This window comes from Pinus tabuliformis, chromosome 5_2 (genome assembly GCF_031772625.1).
Source record: "Pinus tabuliformis cultivar Carrire ecotype Pingquan chromosome 5_2, CPIR1, whole genome shotgun sequence".
Classification (NCBI taxonomy): domain Eukaryota; kingdom Viridiplantae; phylum Streptophyta; class Pinopsida; order Pinales; family Pinaceae; genus Pinus; species Pinus tabuliformis.
The window spans coordinates 318,457,524-318,468,976 of NC_142306.1; the positions used below are offsets into that span (position 1 = coordinate 318,457,524).

Consider the following 11,453-nt stretch of genomic DNA (forward strand, 5'->3'; position numbering starts at 1 on the left):
TATCTGCCCCTCCCCATATTTAGATGCAACTAGAATAGAGGAGTTAAAAAGGGTATCCAAACCGAATACAAGGTTCATCAAGGGACCATTTGGTCTCATATACAAGTGTAGGTTTCTACCAAACCTACAAGAAGGCATATTTCAAGGGATTGTACTAACATTTCCTGAATACAAGGCATTCCCCAGAACACCAATTTCCAATAAAGAAAACCTAGATATGAAAACTAAACTTCCAAAGAATTATGCCATGTCCATAAAGGAATTATTGGCTCTAACAGACCTAAGGCTTATATCAAATTCTGAGCAAAGGTAAGAAATAACTCCAACAACTAGATTTCACAAGAAGATCACAGACCATGCTTCCTTTATGAAACTCCAAATATTGCATATTGTACAGACATCCATGACCATAACATTCCCACATTGCTCGTAAAATAAATAACCATAATTTTTTAACTTTATTGAACATACATGTCATCGATTATATTCATATCTTGTGAAATAGTTTACAGTATTAACAGGGTAGTGAACCACCGGATTCATAACGTATCAAATAATTGAAATCACATCCTATAACATATTAATTGAGGGACTTCATGCAACCATGCATATTCATGTAAGTAACTTTATACTTCATGAGGATAACAACAACACATGGATCCATAAGTTCAACATAACAATGAAGGAATATAAAACAAACTATTCACCATGAAAAAACAAAATTATCAGCATCCCTCCATTGGTAGTGGTGACCCATACACTTACATACCACATATCATACATGTTTCATCATCCATAGTGAAAATAGATACAAGTAAATATACTTATACAGTTATCCTGAATGGTTGGAAATTAAAGGAGGGACTTCAACTCTCCAACCAACCATAGGATAACTATATTTCAACCTTTCTTGTAGTTGACCACCCCCAAGTCGAATTCAAAGCCTAAGGAGTTATTTTCTCAAGGGAATTTCACACTGATATCAGTTGGGAAAAAGGAGGAGTCCACTAACCAGATGTTTTATCAACTTCTCTCTAGTAGTAAGCATCACAATGAATCTCTGCTTATCTGAAATCAATCATAGGGTTTCACCCAAGGCTCAATTGAAGCATTGCTCAGTTCTGAGAGATTGAATACACTATATAGGTGGTTTATCAATTGTATTTTCAAGGAAATCACTACAAGAGTCTATAGCCCACTACCAACTTAGCCTTGTAGGTATATGTTGGCTCATGGTGGCTAGACTCTATGGTGTCTCTCCCAAAAAATCCTATAAAATAAAGTTTATTATTATTATTATTAGATACTGTAAAAGTTAAAAAACAAAGTTCATAAATCAACTTATGAAAAAAAAAAACATCACTTTAAAATATGGTTATTACCTCATATCTCTTAAGATCTTCATTCAAGATGTGCATCCTATGTTTCCTCTCAAGAGCTTTATCTCTAATGTGAATCAAATGAACAAGTTCTTTGTTCACTTTAACCACAAGATTTTTTATTGTCTTGAATGGGTTGGGAGAATTGAACAACTCCTCCTCATAAAACAAATCACGGTCACCATGTTCATGTCCCTCAGACTACATATTTCAACAAAAGAAAGGTTGGTTTGATTGTTTAAACAAATAATCAAGTTCACATTCAATTTAAATCAAAATTGTTAATCATTTACCTATTCTAACTTTGTTGGTGCTTTTCCACGATCATCTTACCACATTATAATATAATTTTTGGCTTAATAAATACATAATAAATAGAATGAAGACCAGATTTGAACTCTACTTAGTTGGGTCATATATACACATTCTTATAAAAAAATTAGTCATAGATTCATTTATTTTCCCATCAAAAATGCGAAATGAAAATAGATATAAATTTTTGATAAGTCAGTATATGATGTTCATTGTCCAAAAAAATTTGATACATATTGTCCCCATAATATCAATGTTGATTGTGTCTATTTGATTCAAGTTGTAATTGATCAACAACTCTTCTCTGGTAGCTATTGATTTTATTGCACATATGAATACACAGTTTTCTTCACGTCCCTCAAATATGCAATTGGGTTTCTTATTTGTTGTCTTGGGTTGTATACTATTTATAAACCCTGCAATATCCCCCGATGCTTTAGCCTTCCATTAATATAATTTGATACTCGTTTATTTTTATCGTTGTCTCTTGGTCGTCTATAATTTGTATCCACTTTGTATCTCCACATACCTCGTGTGTATTGGACCAACTGCATCTAATCATTGTAATTGTAATTGGTTCCGACATACTCCATCAATTTAGTTAATCTGCTGTGAAAAACCTTCATGCCATCTATCGAACATAGCCCCAAACCATGTAACGATGATGGATAAATGTGATATATCCTATCATTGAGACAAAAATCAGTGTCTACTTGAGGAACATCCTTAGGTACCCATCATTTCACTAGATGTTTGTACCTCAAGGTCACCTTGATGTTGTCTGTGCTCTCAACATCGTAAGAACATGACCCTCCTTCACCAAGAAAAAATTATGCGCGTCTATGGAATTTTATTCTAATGTTCTCACCTCGATTTGATCTTTATTTTCTAGACGTAATATATATTTTACCTTCCTCCACTCTACCTGAACTTCCCTCACTCGCTAAATATATATCTGAAAATTACCTATTTGGTTGTACCTACATCCCATCGAATCGAAGAAGTAGTTAAAGAATTGATGACCTATAACATGAAGCTTATTTATATCCAAAGAACTCTAAAGATACTTCAAGGTGGTTATCTTGTTGGAAGCAATCTAAGAGAAACTCATTGACTCACAATATGGTTCATGATAGATTCTGTAGCTTAAGATCTAACAAGAACAGTGAAAGGGGATTGTTGGACGAAAATCTTCAAAAATATTACAACTTGGTTATAAAATATTAAGACTAGATCATAACACTCTTGTAGAACTCATGGATTTAATAATTTGATTTTTATTAGCCTTGATGATGAATTTGACTTCATTCTTCAATGTAGAGCTAATAAGGTTAGCACTTATTTTTTCCACCTCCTCTCTAAAATAGAAAAAACTTCCTTGATAGGGATAAATATTAGAGCCTACCTATCAACTATATTCTAATCTCTTATTTACAAAGGAAAAATAATAGATTGATTTCTTAACTCTATTCAAAGATCTCATTGGAAGACCCATTAGCATCAATCATTAATCATCAATTCCCATTTAGTGTATTTGGATTAGATTGCAACATATTCCCCTTATTTGTTGGGGTGATGGAATTTTTAAAGCCATTGTAGACAAGTTTAGGCGCTATATTACTTTCTCATAGACAGAGGAGAATATCTCCTCTTATGCCAAAACTTGTGTCGAAATGGGTTTTGCAAAGAGACTCCCAGAGGCAATTCAACGTCACTTGGAGCATTGGAGGCATCTTTCGGCCCTATATTATGAGAAAGTTCTTTTTAAATTAAATTATTTCCATGAGTATGGAAACTTTGTGAAAAAAATTCATGATGCTATAACATTAGCATCTTCCTTCTATCCCAATTCCATTAAACCAATTTGTCTTGTAGCATTCATTATGGGAATACATATTTTCCCTTGTCTTCTATAATTTAATTGATATGAGTTTTACGTCCATAAAGGAGAATCCATTGAGTTGTACAGAGTTAAATCTATTTAATATTGATTGGATGTATCTTAAAACCATCATCCCTTGATGCTCAATCAAGGAGATGGAGATGGTAATATCAAAAAGTCTATTATTGCTGACAATTATTGCTAGATAATGTAGTGATCTATAGTAGGCATCATCTTAGCACTAGTATAATTTTCCAGAAATTTTGATAACAATCCATCAAAATGTTGGTTAAGTGATCAACTTGATAACTTTATTTTAATCTAAAATTTGCCAGGTATTCCATCAAGGTCATAATATTTATAGCATTTTACTCACTATGTACAATAGACATCTTAGGTATGAAGAATCTTTTACAATTTCAAGAGAAATCCCTTCCACATCTGAGGACAAGTCCATCTATAACAAGGTTACAAGGTACCCACAATTTCACTCTAGATTAAGTGTGGAGAGTGGGACAATACTGTTTCCAACATTAAAGTCCCAAGGGATAGCTCAGTGGCTTCAACCTTTTATGTTGAGGTGTAACGCCTAAGGAGGTCATGCAATCCAATGCCACAAATACCTAAAGGGTTACCAACCATTGTTTCCACTAGAATATAATAGTGTCTTCCATCTTAAACCCTAACAAAAAGGGTGTGAAATATGTAGAATGACACTAGTAAGGTTCCAATTTCCTCATTCTACATTTAAGTGCAAGAGGACGAGGGGAATTATTTCTCCAAAAGAATATGCTTGTGTGTGTTTGTGGGAGGAGAGATATAGGGGGAGAGAAAGAGAGATATGAGCCCCAAAGGTTAGTTCAAGTGGCTCAACTTGCCATGCCAAATTCATATTGGCCAAGAATGTAATACCCCACATTAATAAATAGTAATGGTAATAATAATAATAAATAAAATAATATTAATATATAAATACTTGAAATAAATAAAATAATGAAAAAAAAAGATAATAATAAATAAAACAAAACAAATAACGATAAAAATATAATAATAAATAACGAAGAAAATATAATAATAATAATAATAATAAAATTGAATATATATATATAGATATATATATATATATATATATATATATATATATATATATATATATATATATATAATAAAAAGAAACAAAAATTGGCATGATGACACATGGATTGTGCGCATGTAGATCTCTTTCCAATCCCCTTAACATTTTTGGAACACTTGGTTCTATTTAATGGTGGAAAAGGGACATGAAAAGCATTCATTCATTTGCTCATTTTTTGAGGAAATGAATATTACAAGACAAAGGAAAAATGGCATTAATAAGTTGATTGAGGGATCGAGGATGAAAACTACAAGAGCTATCAGTTGTATCTCATCTATGGTTGGGTGGAGAGTTGTCCCTAACACTTTGTTGAGGATAGCGAGATCGTGGGGAGATCTAGATATTGGGACAGCCCTGAATTCATAGTAAGATCTATTTTAAGTTCTTCACTCTGCATGCATGTATTTATTTATTAATGTTAATGTCAAAATTATATACTAATAAAATGAAGATTTGCGTTAATAATAGAATGATTGTATTTAAATTGTATGTTTGAATTTTGGGGCTTTACATTTGGTATCAAAGCCAGGTTTAAACTCTAAGTACTTTTGGGAATTATACATTTACTATGAAATGCAATGTTAAACATAAGAGATCTATTGATATTATTCTAGATCTACTTTGAAAGCATTGGTAAACTATTGGATTTAATATTATTATTCTAGATCTATTAAAAAAACTATGGTTAATTATTATTATTTTTTATCGTAGATCGTGATCAGATCAATGAATTAAGTCATTACAAATTTGGAGTTGCATTCTTCAGATCTAAACACTTGTTTAAAACTATGCCTTAAATCTTAGCTCCAACTTCCTCTTGGAACCTTATCTCGAAAACCCAGATCTGGGTCTTAATCGAAACTATGTCTCAATCTTTGGATTTTCGTTTCCTCATCACAGAAGTCAACTCGAATTCTGATTTGGAACATTGGTAATCGTTTGTGCATTAAGCTTCACACTTCACTTCACTAGGGAGCAAGGATGGAATTTTATGGGCAAATTGCTTGTTATGGGGTGATTTGCCCATCAAATATAGTCAATTTTTTTTCAAAACCGTCAATATCTTTTGTTAAAATGAATTAAACAGATGTTAGAGTTGTCTAAACCGTCAAATTTGATGGGTGATTCTGATTTAAAATTCCTACCCTATTTTTAACAAATTGTGTTTTGGTAAATCATATCTGATTCATTGTGGAGACTGGAGCATAAGACGATGAGATTCAGTCTAGTTCCAAATACTAGATCTATGAATACAAATGCTAAAAATTTAACCACAAGTAAGGTTCTTAATGTCTTGGAGTTCTGTTAAATCTTGAAATATATAAGTATATGCACCGAATGATTCAATTGATCAAGTAAACTATGTAACTATAGAAAACTTATAATGCACAATACATTTAAGGGGTTTCTATGAAATGCCCAACAATATTGCACATATAAATAGAGAACTAACCTAAAATTATCCTAGTTCTTTTCTTTACTAATGTTTTTTTCAATATTCAAGGGCCTTACGAAAGATCTGATCCAACGTTTTATTGGCAGTTGGGAAAGTTTCACTTATTAGTCTTTTAAAAGATTCACTACAACGAAGGAATAAAAGAATAGAAGATTTGGTGTAATAAATTCTTTATTAATTTTTAATTTTTTTATTTTTTTTCAATTGTACCATTCACATAAAAAATATTTGTGAATATTAATATTTTCGAAATTGTAATTTAATTTAAATTATATCTATTTTAATATTATTTAATTATTGATTATTTTTTTAAAATCTATATAATTACAACATTTATGAAAAAGATGTTATTTTATTTTGTGAAAATTTATTTTGGATTATTGAAGATATATTTATTTTGTTTGTCGAAAAACAATGTTATTCAACAATATTTTTACATATTTATTTTTTAAACTTTGAATTATAATTACATCATTGTTTTTAATTAACTCATGTGACTTGTGGTCTTTGCATTAATTTATAAAAAAAAACCTCTCTCTGAAAAATGAATTTCATCTTGTTGGTCTTACAAAATACAATATAGTTGATCTCGGAAAATATGGTTATGAATACCACTATCGCCTCAACAAAATTGAATTTGTGATGTATAATCCCACCATCATGAAAATGTATTCTCTGATTCTTCCAAACTTTAGGATGAATTAAGCTTCACCCTTCTATCAAGAATCTGATTAAGTTATATAAAGGATCTAAAAAGATGGCATGTGACATTTAATGCGCCAGTTCTCATAAAATCTATGATCCGTGCCCATGAACAGATGATTCCCATTCGATCTATGATCCACATTGTTAGTGAACAACTCTTTAATCCAACCAAATGGCTTATTCATCCTTTATTTTATAAACAAAAGGAAATATAAAAAAACTTTATAATAACTACACCATCAGGATATAAATGCACACGAGCAACTAGATTATGGAGGAAATCAAAATATTATTTATACCTGGAATACAACCTTAAAAATGCAAAGGAATTCATCAATGATATTGACAGATTTCTATCAGTTGTTTGAGGTCTAGAATTATGTGTGAATTGAGAGAATCGACGTGTGTGGTTTTACTTGCTCGCTTTTTGGTTCACTAGTCTATGAGCGACCGGTAAATTCTAAAGTGAGAACCTCATTACTAAACTAATATAACAATGCCTAAGCATAAGATCCATAATTGAGAGTAGATAATGAGGAGCTATTATTTTATTGTACATCTTCTATGATATATTTGATCAATGGTGTAACACAAAAAATAGATATGATGCATTTATCTGCAAGGGATTTTTCTATGGCTCTTATTCACATTAGCGGTTGTAGTTCAAGGACTTAAAGGATAGGAATAGGATTAGGATGGACCTAACCTTAGCCTTTCCCTTCTATGTCTACAACCTCTATTCTAATCGAAGTGCTTAGAAGCACCGATGATCTCATATTGTTATCCCTGCTCTCTCATTGTTTCTTGTTTGGTCCATCACAATCACTTCCAAACTCAGAACCTATGTGCAAATTATTTAATATTCAGCGAGCAATAATGCACAAAAATAATAATTCCATACTCGTAGATATGATCATTGAAGTTGTCGCGTACAAATGGGTGTATTGATAAATTGTAAGTTGGCATGGGACATAATAATAAACGCTGATGAGAGAGACACATGGAAAAATGATTATTAATATATTTCCTTGTCACACAATAAACATTCATTACCTCTTTCTCTTTCGCGTTGCATTCTTCATGCAAGGAGATCCTTTGAGAGAGGGGTATTTGTCTGTCTATTTTTCGCTTTGAATTTATTTGTCTCTGTGTAGAACTTGAGAAAACTTGAGAAAGTGCAGCAGGGGAGTGGCTTCACACTACTGGAAAATGGAAAGGGGAATTCGATGAAAAAGGGATTTAAACTCATCCAAATGCAAATTTCTTCGTGTTATATGGAAAATTCTCTTATGTGGGTAGAAGTGAATCCCCTAGATCTAGTGGCATGAGCTAGAAACAACAGAAACACAACACTTTTGTTTTCATTAGAGAAATTGGAAAATGGAGGAGAAACCCTACCTGAAGTCCAACGCAAGTCCTCCTCTTCTCTTGGCTTGTAAACTTTAGCTCCAACTCCAATTACTATAAATGGAACCTGCAAAACAAGTATAAAAAGCAAGAGAACTACACGATATACATAGCATAGACCAATATCTCTAATCAATGAGTCAAGAGGACATTGAAATACATAAGCATCAAATAGACACAAGTATAGGAAAAAAATCTTTTTGTATTAATGAAATGTAGGAGAATATTATAATCCTTTTGCAGTTCTGACAATATATATGTTTCCCACCAAAACTTGTCTTCCTTAGCCACAAAGCAAGCCTTCGATCTCAACTCAAGGATAGTAATGGATGCTTAGGTAAAAAGAAGCAACAATAGAGCATAGCTAGGAGTCTCCAAAAGCCAACCCGGACTGTATGGGAGATAGTGAATTTATAGGGTGAATAGGTTAGTTTTGGTTTTACCAATCTAGGACTTAGATCCACATATGAGTGAGGATAAGCTCTAGGGATAAGAGATAATACCTATAGGATAGGAATTTGAGATCACAATCAATAGTAAATGGTTAAAAACAACTTAGAAGCTTTTGAAAAGAGAAGTTTCGTAATTATTTTTTATTTTTCCTGAAATTATAGAACCATCACACTTGTAGCAAAGGCAACCTGTGCTAGTCAATGCAGTAGCTTAGTTATCCAACATGCAACATTGCAGGCTGCATAGAAGATAAGGTGTGATGGGCCTACAAATGAGTTTTTAAGCTGAAAAACCCAGAATTTTTGGACTTTTTGGAGAGGTAATGCTTTAGGATTTGCAAAGGGATGATATCAAGGTGTCAAGGATGTTGATTGATCCTATTTCTAGGCCATTTGAGCAGATGTGACAAAATGACTTGTAACACTTCGCCATTTCGGTTGAGTTTCCAGAGTTTAACACCAAAGATAAGACACTTGTTCTTCAATTTTCTATCAACCATGAGCAGAAACTTGATTGTTGTTGTGGGTATGTGAAGTTATTGAGTGGTGATGTTTACCAAAAGAAGTTTGGTGGAGATACACCTTACATCATCATGTTTGGTCCAGACATATGTGGTTATAGTACAAAGAAGGTTCATGCAATTCTTGCTCATGCTCGAAAGCACCATCCTATTAAGAAGGATGTATCCTATGAAATGGATTAGCTTACTTGTGTTTATACTTTTATTCTTCGCCCTGATGCTACTTACAACATTCTCATTGATAACAAGGAGAAATATTTTGGAAGTTTATACACCGATTGGGATACTTTTCCACCAAAACAAATTAAAAATTCTGATGCCAAAATGCCAGAAGACTGGGAAGGAAAAGAATATATTCTTGATCAAGAAGAAAAAAGTCCTAAGGGATATGATGATATTATGTAGGAAATTTCAGATCCATATGCCACAAAGCGAGAGAACTAGGATGATGAGGAGGATGGTGAGTGGAAAGTTCCAACAATTTTGTATCCAAGTGTCAAGGGAACTTGTCGTGGAGAAGGCTTGAATTGGGGAAGACGTGGAAAGGGAAAGAGACCATAGAGGGTTTCACCATGTTATGGAATGGGAACAGTCTCTAGAGAGGAAACCACAATGGGGCAGACCATTGCTGGAGAGGTTCAAGGAAATTGGAAGGGAGCGGGAACGGGAGAGATATAAGTGGAGCAAAAGTTTTGTTGATCACGATGATGACAGAATTGATAAAGACAATGAAAGGGAAATAGTTGATTCTTCTTCACGAGGTGGGGGACAACAGGAGCTTGTTAGCCAATATAAAACTACACTTGGTGAGCTTACTATTAACTCCAAACCTATTATTACCAACTTGACAATTATTGTTGGAGAAAATATTCATGCTGCAAAGAGCATTGTGGCCATTGTTTGTGATAACATTCTCAAGGTAATTCAATTGTGGGCTTTCTCTTCAGTCCAGTTATGCCAAAAACTCTCCTTTGTGTTTATTTTCTCCCTTTTCCCGTTGTTGTTTGGTGTTTATTTTTTATATTTCAAGTTCCTATGTTCATTACATAAGTTTCAAAGGTTATCAGTGTTTTTTCTTGTAGTAATTTATTCAATATGTTAGTATTCCAGATTAATATTTTAGAGAGACTGTGGTCTATGATTATATACCAATTTATTGAAGGACAAATTTATGTGTTGAAATTAGAAGGTTGCACATTTTATGCTATCTTAGAAGAATCGAAGCAAAATAGAATGTTTGAGAATATTAATATGATCTCAAACGTTTGATTTGTTGTTAACAAAGACCTTTAACATGCAGTTTGGTAACAAATATTTTTTTATTTATAGTTCTCCATCTTCATTGAACTTAGGAGGTGAACCTAGGTTGATCCACTACATTTGAGTGGTTTTACACTTTTGTTGTTTGTTTTCTTAGTTTTCCATTCTAATTTGAATTGAACTTTTCAAATGTTGCAAAAGAGAGGTTCAAGTGAGAAAATATAAAATAAATTCCAAAAATCGTGTTATCATGTCCAAGAATATTCTAATTGCAAGGAATAAGTCGTCGCTCTTTTTTCATTTAGAGATTTCAACTTACTATGCTTTGCTTTAAATCTTACAGGCCTATATGTATTCATGAACATAGCAAAGAAAGACAATGCAAGGCATCAAAGACTCTAGTGGAGAGAGAGAAATGGATAAATCTAGTAGTCCATTGTTATTCTTATTATTTTGTGCTTTCTCACACTAATAGCGATGGATATTGTAAATGCTGCACCTTTCAATAATGAGAAGCCATATTAATCCTATATTCATCGGGAATAAAATACGTTGGGTGGAAGTGGAAGTATTGCTCAACCCATTGATTTCGTTTCCAAAGAATGCATGCATTAGAATTCATCTCCTCAATTCCCAGCTACATCCACCTACGCTGACCATGGTTTATCTAAAACAACCTAAGAAGACATCATTTTGGTTCTATGATCAAATCTCTAAAGAAGATGAAAATTGTGTGCACTAGACATTGTAGGGCGAGAAAAGAGTGACAACAGAGATAAGACAAAAATGAATAGTATATTATCTGCACCTGGTGGGTGGGATACTCGAAGTTTGATCCTGACCTTGTCAGACAACGCCAACTACAGGACACGAGGGACGTGGTAAAAAGCTATGTGGCACCAATGACATGTAAAAATCGATTGGACTAAGGAGGACAAAAACGG

General features: G+C 32.9%; 1 pseudogene; it reads left to right on the forward strand.

Annotated features, from left to right (window-relative positions):
• The first annotated feature begins 247 nt into the window (after positions 1-247).
• Positions 248-9,810, forward strand: LOC149158789 (calreticulin pseudogene; annotated as a pseudogene).
• Positions 9,811-11,453: the final 1,643 nt, after the last annotated feature.